We start from the raw sequence: 210 nt of genomic DNA, 5'->3' as shown, positions 1-210 counted from the left end.
CGATATATACAATGAACATGTAATTCTTAGTGTCCTCTACCTGTTAATGCTCGCCCTACATCTGTAATTATTACTATCTGACGTCATATTTTCGGTCAGTATTACACTGACACTCAAGTCATGTCAGTGGAATATCACCATGGAGATGAAACGCACCTCTCTCCCTGTAAATATTATCTTTGTCGTCATTTGGTAACTGCAGTTACTAAT

The sequence above is a fragment of the Penaeus monodon genome, chromosome 20, assembly GCF_015228065.2.
Source record: "Penaeus monodon isolate SGIC_2016 chromosome 20, NSTDA_Pmon_1, whole genome shotgun sequence".
Classification (NCBI taxonomy): Eukaryota; Metazoa; Arthropoda; class Malacostraca; order Decapoda; family Penaeidae; genus Penaeus; species Penaeus monodon.
This window is presented reverse-complemented; position numbering follows the sequence as displayed.